Genomic DNA, 11,142 nt, shown 5'->3' with positions numbered 1-11,142 from the left:
GGAAAAGGCATGGCTAAATAACAATTCCTGGGGAGGGAAGGAAAAGACTTTTGGGTTTTAGTGTGCTGCCAGCTCAATAGAAATCCTCAACAAGAAATGGCAGCCAAAAACCTAATGCCATCTTCGGCAGTGTTAATGGAGGAACAATGTCCAGAAGGATGTTCCAGAGACTCTCTATTGCCTCTGGTTGGCATTTAAAGCCCTTTGCAATCTGGCTCCAATCTTTCTTTCCAGGTTTATTATACATTACTCCTCTTCACACACACCACTGTCCAGCCAAGCTGGCCTTCTTTCAGTTCCTCACCCACAACATTCCATCTTGTCTCTCTGTCCCTCTGGTTAGACTGTCCTCCATGTGTCTGAGCTTCTAGCTTGATCCAGGACCACCACACCTTGACTCTCTGATCACCTTTAGACCATGCTGCAGCCCACCCACCACTTTCATTTCTGCCTCTAGCTGTGGCAGAGATAATGAAATCACCTCTACCATTGCAGTAAAGGACATGTCAGCCAACTATTCTATGACTCCATTTACCATCCCTGACCCAAACACCCCTCTCTTTCCTATGTGTGTCATCTTAACCTATTAGAATGAGCTCTTTGAGGGCAGGGTCTGTGTTTTTATTTTTGCTTTGTTTTGCTTTTGTATTTGTATCCCAAGCACTTGGTGCACTGTTCCTGGAACATTCTAAGTATTTAATAAGTCCTTTTTAATTCTTCATTTTTCTTCCTTCTTTCCTTCTTTTCCATACTCCTTTCCTCCTTCCTCCATTCCTTTCCCTCTCTTTCCTTTTCTTTCTTTCTTCCTTTCTTTCTACCTTCCTTCCTCCCTCCTTTTTCCTTCCTCCCTTCTTTCCTTTCTTCCTCCCTCCTCACTTCTTTCTTTCCCTCCTTTCTCTCTGTCTTTGCCTCTGTCTCTATCTCTCTGTTGCTGTTTCTGTCTCTGTTTCTGTGCCTCTGTGTTTCTCTCTGTCACCGTCTGTCTCTGTTTCTCTCTGTCTCTCTTTATGTCTCTCTCTACATCTCTGTCTCTATCTCACTGTCTCTCTTTGGGTCACTATCTCTCTGGCGCGATCTCTCTCTCTCTCTCTCTCTCTCTCTCTCTCTCTCTCTCTCTCTCTCTCTCTCTCTCCCACACATGCACACGCACACACATACACACACAGGGCCAGATAAAAAGGTGTTAAATTAACTGAGAAAAAGAAGGTCAGGACAGGTGATTCTTTTGTAAGGTGCAAATTGTTCCTCTGGGTGAATCAGAAAAGAAGTCCAATAGGATTAAAGTGATAGTCCACACATTCAGGTGATTTTTTAAAAGCCAGTCTGCTGGAGACAGGAGGAGGAACCTAACTACTGACAAGATAGATAGGAAAATGTAAACACTCCGAAGAAAATGGACCAGAACTCTGGAAATGCAGCTGTGTGGGCCAATAAGAAGTAGGCTTGTCCAGATAGAAGCTTTGTTTCTGAGTCCATCCCTTCACCCCTTCTAGAGACCCCAAGGTGGTAATAATGTGCCTCTCTTCAAGTCTGTTTTCCTTTCTTATTTTTTTAAATGTTTACTTCATCCTTATAAATTATGTTAACCACCAGTAAATTACAATGAAGCATATTTATTGAGAATGTAGTTGGAAATAGTAACTGAGAAGGAAACATTTCCAGAGAAGAAAGAGAGAAACATCTAACACTAATGTGTTTTGCCAAAGGCACTATCTCTAACTCAGGGCTCAGAGCTAACAACAAGATGAAGAGAATTATGGATTCTTTGATAGCACTTCTCAGAGTGACTCCAGGACAGACAGACAGGCAGATAGGAGTCCTTGAATGAACCTGATCCCTATACCATACCCTTAACATTGCTACTCCTAGGAATGAGGGAGCCAAGATGGCGGAGTAGAAAGACGCACATACACATAGCTCCGAACCCACAACCCACAGAACGGCTACAGGGGAGTAACTCACCGCGAATTCTGCACCCAGAGGCCACGGAATATTGGAGCGAGGGAGATTTCTGTTCTGGAGGGACCTGCAAACCTCTCGCGGGGGGTCCTTCGCGCTGCGGACTGGGCGCCGGGACTGGGAGCAGAGGGCAGCCCTGCAGCGGCCACGACACCGTGAGGAAAAGATCCGAGCGGGCTTCAGGGACGGGATCTCCAGCGGCGGCACAAGTCCCTCCACCCACAGGTGACGGGGGTCAGTGAGAGAGTCTCTTTGGCGGGTCGAGAGGGGAGTGGGGTGCCCCCATGGCTCAGGCCCCCCCCCGGGAGATAGAAGCTGAGAGGCGGCTGCAGACAGGGGCTCCCAAAGCGGGCAGGAGCCTGGATCCATTGTGGAAGGTCTGTACATAAACCCCCTGAGGGAACTGAGCCTGAGAGGCAGCCCTGCCCCGACCTGAACTTAATTCTCACACTGAATAGCAGCCCTGCCCCCTCCAAAAGCCCTAAGGTTGGAAGCAGCATTTGAATCTCAGTCCCCAGACGCTGGCTGGGAGGACCAGGAGGTGAGGTGGGTGTGAGGAGAATATTCAGAGGTCAAGTCACTGGCTGGGAAAATGCCCAGAAAAGGGAAAAGAAATAAGACTACAGAAGGCTACTTTCTTGGAGAACAGGCATTTCCTCCCTTCCTTTCTGGTGAGGAAGAACAATGCTTACCATCAGGCAAAGACACAGAAATCAAGGCTTCTGTGTCCCAGCCCACCCAATGGGCTCAGGCCATGGAAGAGCTCAAAAAGAATTTTGAAAATCAAGTTAGAGAGGTGGAGGAAAAACTGGGAAGAGAAATGAGAGGGATGAAAGAGAAGCATGAAAAGCAGATCAGCTCCCTGCTAAAGGAGAACCAAAAAAATGTTGAAGAAATTAACACCTTGAAAACTAGCCTAACTCAATTGGCAAAAGAGGTTCATAAAGCCAATGAGGAGAAGAATGCTTTCAAAAGCAGAATTAGCCAAATGGAAAAGGAGATTCAAAAGCTCACTGAAGAAAATAGTTCTTTCAAAACTAGAATGGCACAGATGGACGCTAAGGACTTTGTGAGAAAGACAGATATCACAGAACATAGAGAGAAGATTGGAAAAATGGAAGATAATGTGAAATATCTTATTGGAAAAACAACTGACCTGGAAAATAGATTCAGGAGAGACAATGTAAAAATTCTGGGACTACCTGAACACCATGATCAAAAGAAGAGCCTAGACATCATCTTCCATGAAATTATCAAGGAAAACTGCCCTGAGATTCTAGAACCAGAGGGCAAAATAAATATTCAAGGAATCCACAGAACACCACCTGAAAGAGATCCAAAAAGAGAAACTCCTAGGAACATTGTGGCCAAATTCCAGAGTTCCCAGGTCAAGGAGAAAATATTGCAAGCAGCTAGAAAGCAACAATTCAAGTATTGTGGAAATACAATCAGGATAACACAAGATCTAGCACCCTCTACATTAAGGGATCGAAGGGCATGGAATAGGATATTCCAGAAGTCAAAGGAACTAGGACTAAAACCAAGAATCACCTACCCAGCAAAACTGAGTATAATACTTCAGGAGAAAAAATGGTCTTTCAATGAAATAGAGGATTTTCAAATTTTCTTGATGAAAAGACCAGAGCTGAAAAGAAAATTTGACTTTCAAACACAAGAATGAAGAGAACCATGAAAAGGTGAACAGCAAAGAGAAGTCATAAGGGACTTACTAAAGTTGAACTGTTTACATTCCTACATGGAAAGACAATATTTGTAACTCTTGAAACATTTCAGTATCTGGGTACTGGGTGGGAGTACACACACACACATGCACACACGCACACATACATAGAGACAGAGTGCACAGAGTGAATTGAAGAGGATGGGATCATATCTTAAAAAAAAAATGAAATCAAGCAGTGAGAGAGAAATATATTGGGAGGAGAAAGGGAGAAATTGAATGGGGCAAATTATCTCTCATAAAAGAGGCAAGCAAAAGACTTATTAGTGGAGGGATAAAGAGGGGAGGCGAGATAAAAACATGAGGTCTACTCTCATCACATTCCACTAAAGGAAAGAATAAAATGCACACTCATTTTGATGGGAAAACCTATCTCACAATACAGGAGAGTGGGGGACAAGGGCACAAGCAGGGTGGGGGGGAGGATAGAGGGGAGGGCATGGGGAGGAGAATGCAATCCGAGGTCGACACTCATGGGGAGGGAAAGGATCATAAGAGAATAGAAGTAATGGGGGACAGGATAGGATGGAGGGAAATGTAGTTAGTCCTATACAACCCAACTAGTATGGAAATCATTTGCAAAACTACACAGATTTGGCCTATATTGAATTGCTTGTCTTCCAAAGGGAAGGGGTGGAGAGGGAGGGAGCTAAAGAAGTTGGAACTCAAAGTGTTAGGATCAACTGTAATGTTCTTACCACTAGGAAATAAGAAAAACAGGTTAAGGGGTAAAGAAAGCTATCTGGCCCTACAGGACAAAAGAGAAGACGGAGACAAGGGCAGAGAGGGATGATAGAAGACAGAGCAGATTGGTCACAGGGGCAATTAGAATGCTTGGGTTTGGGGGGGGGAGGGGATAAAAGGGGAGAAAATTTGTAACCCAAAATTTTGTGAAAATAAATGTTAAAAGTTAAATTTAAAAAAATAAAAAAAAAACATTGCTACTCCTATAATGAATTCCCTCCACACTACTCCCTTTTAGAATCTCTAGGTTCCTTCAAAGTTTAGCTCAAGTGGCATTTCCTACAGGACACTTTTCCTGGTCCTCTCAACTGCTAGTGCCTCTCCCAGCCTCAGGAATCTTCTGGAGCAGGGCTTTGGTCCATACAGAGATCAACAACATGGAGGAGCCCATGTGGGAGATGCTTCTGGGACAAGATTGTATTCCTTTACCACAAGGTTGACAACAGTATCTTTCCATTAGCTGTATAGTCATCAGACTAGGATACTCTTATTCTCTTTCTAGCTGAATCCCAAAGGGGTAAAGGTACTGATCAGCCACAGCACAGGCACCATGAACTGAGCTAGCAAAGGAGGAAGACTGCTTTCCCCTTCCCCTTTAATGGACCTGGGGGCTCAATCTGGTTTTTCATTTATCTTTATCCGTTACATAGATGGTAGAGTCCCTGAACAGACAAAAGCCATGGTCACCATGGAGGCAGGATCCCAAAATGGATATTGCTGTAAGATCAGGGAGCCAGGGTATCTGGGAATCATTGGGGGGGGGGGGGCGTGAAATATGGTGGAACCATGTCATATAAGAACTGAGCCAAACTGTGAACTTCATCACCATCCGTTTCAGAAAATGAAGTAACATAATGGTGGGGAATTCTCCTCCTCCCTTCCGTTGTTGGGAGGGGTGATATTTCCATTTTTTCATTTGAAGTTTCGAAGTAAATATTCCTAAAAACTCATCCATTAAATAGTGGACCTAAAGTTTTGTCCCCTCTTAAAATTGAGGGAATACTATTGTTGGGGACTTATGCCAATGGCAGAGAGACTAAATACCCCAATCTCCACTCCTTAAGGGTATTGGAGAACCCTAAGGAAGAGGGAAAAGTTAACATACCTATCTCTCATATTAGGATGGGGGAGAGGTGGCCAAGATAGTTACTACTACATTTACTTGGTATAAACTTATATATGTACTCACTGTCTCTCCTGATACATGTAAGCAAGAGTCGTCTCATTTCTATCTTTGTCTCCCCAGTGTCTTACCCAGGGCCTGGAACATAGCCAATTAGAATTGTAAGCTTCCTGGGGACATGGACCTTTTTATTTTTGTCGTTGTATCTGCAGTCCCTAACACAGAGCATGAACAGAAAAGACAAATAAATTGCTATGTGACTAATGTATTCATAGCCCCAGTGCCTAGCATAGTGTTTAGAACAGAGCAGGAGTTTAATAGATGCTTGTTGACTAAGGGAAAAAAATGGTGGCCAGCCTCCCAGTCATGAGCCTCTCTAAACAAGGACCAAGCTGCTCATTGAATGACCTAACACAATTTGTGACTGGGCTTGATTCCAGCTTTCTAAATCTGACAAAATCTACCAATGTTTGCATTCACCAGCACCTAAGGGTCATTTCCATGTTATGCGGAAGTATTGGGACTTTGACTTACTACAATACACATCCTAAGAGTGGGAGAATGAGATCTTACTTTAAACATCTGTACTTTGTCATATTAGAATGAGCCTCTTTGAGTACCCTACTTGTTCCCAAAGCAGTCACAAACCTTATCTACTCCTAGTCCTGACCCTGGCCCCAGCAGCCCTCTATCATCCCCTCCAGTGGGGTTTAAATGGACAGAGGGAGATGGCATTAGTCAATTTTACCTGGTGGGAGACTCAAGGTCAGCTCTGCTGAGGATTCGGTGTTGCTGGGGAGTGTATAGCCATTGAAAAGCAGTCAAGGTCCTCTCTTCAATCCGGAATCGGCCTTCCCGCACATACCTAGAGGTAACAGATACAGTAAGTAGGAAGTAGAGTTTAATGACCTGGCTTCTAGACCTGGTTTTCCCCTCTGGCTTAAAGAGGGAGAAACCCCACTGGATTCCTGAACTGGAGACACAGTGGATAAGAGACATGGCGAGTTCTTCTCCAGCATGGGTGACATCTAAGACCACACAGTATAGTAGAAAGACGGTTGGACCAATGATCATGAGATCTGGATCTCAGTGTTGACTAACTCCACTATGTGACCTCAAGCACATCAGCTCTCTCCTCTGGGTCAGGGTTCTATCGGCTCAATGACTTTTTATGAGCCCCAGTCCTGAATAAGCTCTCTTACTTTTCATGGTCTCTCCTCCAAGGAGCTTTTTCCCAATCCCAGGAAGATTTGAAGGGAGAGGGAGGAGAGAACAGTGCCTAATCTACAGGAATGAATGGGGAAATTCAGATATCATGGACAGGCCAATGGAGTATATATTTCTGAGCCAAAGTACTTTTCTGGGGCCCTCAAGTGGCCACCTATTTCAATCTGTTTGGCCATGAAGCTTTTCCTAACTATTCCCACCTGCTAGCATAGCACCTTCCTCCCATCAAATTTATCCAGCATGTATTTGGGATACATTTTGTATACACTTATATTTGTACATTGCCTCTTTTGATAGAATATAAGCCCCTTGAGGACAGGTCCTCATCGCTTCACTAGGACGACTATTGCAATTCTCCCCCACTTCAGTTCATCTTCCACTAGCTGCCAAAATGATCTTGCTAAAGTATAGTTCTGACCACTCCCCCCACACACACACCCATCCCCACTTCAGTGACTCTCTATTACCTCCAGAATCAAATAGAAAACCCTTTGTTTGGCAATGAGAGAAAATATTTTTTCTCTCATATTAATAACTTATTCAGTTAGGACTAAGGTTTTCCCCTTTCTTTTATCTCATTCGGAAATCATTTCCTGTAGGTTATTCAGTCAGCCTTTGAAATACAGAGCTGATAATGAGATGAAATTTTGGGTGAAACTTACCCAACTGGGAAAATTTCAATCTCATCAAAAGGTAAAGAAATTCTAGTCTAGGTGAATTGGTGAATTGTGTTTTAGTCAGACAGGTCTGAGTGGAAGTGCATTCCCCTTTTGTCTAGATTGCCCTAGACTGGGGTGGTCTGGGAAGAAATAAGTCTCTGTGTCCAGAATGAGTGATCAGTCATATCCCCCAACCCCTCATTAGAATAAGCCCATCCATTATAATATTCTCCCTATCATTCATTGTTAACCAATCAGTGGTTGGTGGTTGATGGTTATTGTCCTTCATCTTTGAAGAGGACCAAAATGACATCACCATGATAAAGTGAAATTTCAGTGTGTCCAATTGTGGCTGATCAGACCAATACAAGCTCGGAATGCTCTACCATAGGTTGGGCACAGATAGTCCATGTGAGTATTTGGGGTGGATATCCCAAATTTGCACATCTTGCGTTTACTTTGTGCTGTTTCAATTCTGCCTTGCTCAAATGGCACAGCACCCTTTCTGATGTGGGCACACCATGCTGATCGGTCCTATGCCAGTGTCTCTCATGTTGCAAAGTTCTTGAGAGAGACCTTGAGAATATCCTTGTATCATTTCTTCTGGTCACCATGTGATCACCTGTCCGATGCGAGTTCTCCATAAAATAGTCTTTTTGGCAAGCATACGTTTTGCTTTCGAACAATGTAGCCAGCCCACCAGAGTTGCTCTCTCTGAAGCATAGTTTGAATACTTGGCAGTTCAGCTTGAGCAAGGACTTCAGTGTCTGGTACCTTATCCTGCCAAGCGATCCTCAGGATCTTCCAAAGACAGTTCAAATAGAAGTGATTCAGTTTCCTGGCATGGCGCTGGTAGACTGTCCATGTTTCACAAGCATATAACAATGAGGTCAGCACAATGGCTCTGTAGACCTTCAGTTTGGTAGTCAATCTAATACCTCTTCTCCCCCAAACTTTTCTTTGGAGCCTCCCAAACACTGAGCTAGCTCTGGCAATGCATGCATCAATCTCATTGTCAATGTGTACATCCCTGGAAAGTACACTACTAAAGGAAGTGAACTTATCCACAGCATTCAAAACTTCTCCATTTGTTGTAATCGATGATTCCACGTGTGGATGGTGTGGTGGTGATTGATGGAGCACCTATGTTTTCTTGATGTTAATTATTAGGCCAAAATTAGGACAGGCAGCAGAGAATTGATCCATATTTTGTTGCATCTCAGCTTCAGAGGCTGCGTTGAGTGAACAATCATCTGCAAACAGAAAACTGTGCACCAACACTCCCTCCACTTTGGTCTTGGCTTGTAGCCTTTTCAAATTGAAGAACTTGCCATCAGTACGGTAGTTGACCTTGATTCTGTGTTCATCCTCATTGAAAGCATTTGTCAACAGGACTGAAAACATCATGCTAAAAAGCATGGGAGGAAGCACACAGACCTGTTTCAGTCCATTGGTAACTGGGAAGGCACAAGAGCATTGTCCCTTATCCAGAACCTGGGCAAACATGCCATCATGAAATTGATGTACAATATTGATGAACTTCTCCAGGCAACCAAATTTTGACATAATTTTCCATAAGCCCTCATTACTACCCATGTCAAAGGCCTTGGATCTACAAATATTGTATACAGATCTCTGTTCTGCTCCTGGCATTTCTCCTGGAGTTGTTGAGCAGCAAACACCATATCAACTGTTCCTCAGCCTTTTCTGAAGCCACACTGGCTCTCAGGTATATGACCATTTTCCAGGTGAAGGATCAGCCTATTAAGGAGGACACTAGCAAGAATTCTGCCAGCAATGACTAAGAGAGATGTCTCCCTGTAATTGTTGCAGAACAATCTATTCCTTTTACCCTTATAGAGATGGACAATGGAGGCATTCTTGAACTCCTGGGGGATACCCTTTTCTTGCCATATAATGGAAAATTTCAGTCAGCTTTTGTATGAGCAGTGGTTCCCCTACATTGTAAATCTCAGCTGGAATAAAATCATCACCAGGTACTTTGCCACATGAAAGGAACCCAATGGCCCTCAAAACCTCTTCTTCAGTTGGAAGTTCAGCTAAGGAGGGATTGACTTCAACCTGAGGTAAACGGTCAATGACTGTTTGATTGATGATGGTCTGTTGAGAACACTATGGAAGTGTTCAGCCCATCTCTCTAGGATCATGCCCTTATCACTAATCAATGTGGCTCCATCAGCACTGGGTAGTTGTGATGCACCATAGGTTTTTGTTTCATAAATAGCTTTCAGGGAATCATAAAAGCACTTTGGATTGTTACTATCAGCATAAAACTAAATTTCATCTGCCTTCTTACTGAGCCAGGAATCCTGCATCTCTCTAAGATTTGCTTGTACTTTGCTTTTGATGGAATTAAATGCTGCCTTCTTAGAGGGGGATGAACTATCCTGCTGGTAAATCCTGTGGAGTTCTTGTTTTTCATTTGGCAGCTTCTGAATTTCCCCATCATTGTCATCAAATCAGTCTTGGTGTTTTCGAGTGTTCTGACTCATATGAGCAAATGCAGTGCTGTACACCAAATCTCTAAAGGGTGCCCCGTCTTTTTCTGCTCCACTGTTGCCAATTATGTGTTGGTTCAGCTTTCCCTCCAGATCAGCAACAAACTGTTTACCCTCAGAGAAGAGCTCTAATTTGTTGACATTAATTCTTCTGGTAGCCATTTTGCCTTGGGGGCAGTGCTTTTGATGAATGTGAATATTTAGCTTGGAAAGGATAAGTCTATGATCAATCTAGTTCTCTGCACCACACATTGCCTTTGTCACTCTCACATCTTGTCTGTCTCTTCTCCTTACAATCACATAATTTATTAGATGCCATTGTTTGCTGCAAGGGTACAACCATGAAGTTTTATTGTGTTTAGGTAAATGGAAAACATTGTTGGTGAGGAGAAGATCATGCAATGCACAAGTCTTCAGCAGTAAATGACCATTGCTCTTGCTGTTTCCAGCTCCATTCCTCCCTAGGACTCCCTGCCAAGCCTGGTAGTCTGAGCCTACTCTAACATTAAAGTCACCCAGAATTATAAGCTTGTCCTCTTCTGGCACATTTATGATAAGGGTCTCTAGGTCTTCATAAAATTTTTCTTTGACTTCATCAGGGTTTGTCATGGTGGGAGCATAGAGACTGATGATGGTGGCATGGTGTTTTCCCGTGAGTGGCAACCGCATTGTCATTCACTCCTTTTGGCAGGCATACCAGCTTGCTGATTAGATTAGTTTTGATTGCAAAACCCACGCCATCTTCATAGCACTCCCCTTCACTGTGCCTACTCCAGAAAAATGTGTATCTAGCTCCAACTTCAGTAAGCTGCCCTTCATTTGCCAACCTTGTTTCACTGAGGGATGCTATTTGGATGCAACACCTGTTGAGTTCTCTTGCAACAAAAGCAGTTCTTTCAGGTCTACTGGATTTTGTGTTGTCTATTAGTGTGTGCACGTTCCATGTGCCAATGGCGAGTGAATCATCTTTGCAGATGTTTTCGTACATTTTGTACATTTTTTTGTGTTTTGACAGCATAGTGGGATTCCCCACCTGCTGCAGTAATCAAGCCAGGGTTGGGTAAGCAGACAATGTTTAGGGCACCTTTTCTAGTCCCTTTCCTCACACCAGGAGGTGAGCAGTGCGATTCTTAAAAGGCTGCTCAGACACCCAGGGGGCTGCCAAGTCCC

Source organism: Notamacropus eugenii, chromosome 2, assembly GCF_028372415.1.
Source record: "Notamacropus eugenii isolate mMacEug1 chromosome 2, mMacEug1.pri_v2, whole genome shotgun sequence".
NCBI classification, from domain to species: domain Eukaryota; kingdom Metazoa; phylum Chordata; class Mammalia; order Diprotodontia; family Macropodidae; genus Notamacropus; species Notamacropus eugenii.
The sequence above is the reverse complement of the archived record's forward strand: the minus strand, read 5'-3'. Positions refer to the sequence as shown.